The following is a 1,147-nucleotide window of genomic DNA, read 5'->3' on the forward strand; positions in this document are numbered from 1 at the left end:
CCTGTGAGTGTTCTCTGGTGTAATTTCAGCTGGTCAGATCTACCAAAACTCTTCCCACATTGACCACAGCTATAAGGTTTCTCTCCTGTGTGTGTTCTCTGGTGTAGAGTCAGAGAGCCAGATGCAGTAAAACTCTTCCCACATTGACCACAGCTATAAGGTTTCTCTCCTGTGTGTGTTCTCTGGTGTAGAGTCAGAGAGCCAGATGCAGTAAAACTCATCCCACATTGACCACAGCTATAAGATTTCTCTCCTGTGTGTGTGTTCTCTGGTGTAGAGTCAGAGAGCCAGATGCAGTAAAACTCTTCCCACATTGATCACAGCTATAAGGTTTCTCTCCTGTGTGTGTTCTCTGGTGTACTGTCAGATGGCTTGATGGAGTAAAACTCATTCCACATTGACCACAGCTATAAGATTTCTCTCCTGTGTGTACTCGCTGGTGTATTTTAAGTTCTGATGAAGATTTGCAACCTTTCCCACAGTCAGAGCAGCAATGAGATTTCTTCCCTGTGGGTCTCTGCTGGTGTTTCTTGAGGTGTTCTGATGTGGAGAGACTCTTCTCTGCCTCGTCAGCATCATGATGTTGTTGAGGCTTCCCAGAGGATCCACGATAGTCCCGTCTCTCTCCTGTGTGAACAAAAAAGTCAGACAGATGATTGAAGGCCCACAACAGCAGTAATCCACTGTAAAAGGTGATGCCAACAGCATAACCATGATGTTGTACAACAATTGATGTCTGTAATGAATGTTAAAATTATTTGACAATTGTCTTAAAAGAAGCAAGAAGTCATATTTTGTCTTGTTTTCACATTAGTAGTAACATTTAAGATTGTAGACTATAAATTAGTTATTCATGTTCTTGAGACTTTTGGTCTCCAATATTGGCCCCTTTCTGTGTTGCTAAAATTGCGGCACGAGGGCGATGCATAAACAATCTGGTGTAGAAACTCCTCCCTGCTAGTTATGGACGTAGTATATCTGGTAATAAGGAAACCACTAGTTATGGATGTAGTATATCTGGTAATGAGGAAACCACTAGTTATGGATGTAGTATATCTGGTAATGAGGAAACCACTAGTTATGGATGTAGTATATCTGGTAAGGAGGAAACCACTAGTTATGGATGTAGTATATCTGGTAATGAGGA

Source organism: Salvelinus sp. IW2-2015, unplaced genomic scaffold, assembly GCF_002910315.2.
Source record: "Salvelinus sp. IW2-2015 unplaced genomic scaffold, ASM291031v2 Un_scaffold5691, whole genome shotgun sequence".
NCBI lineage: Eukaryota > Metazoa > Chordata > Actinopteri > Salmoniformes > Salmonidae > Salvelinus > Salvelinus sp. IW2-2015.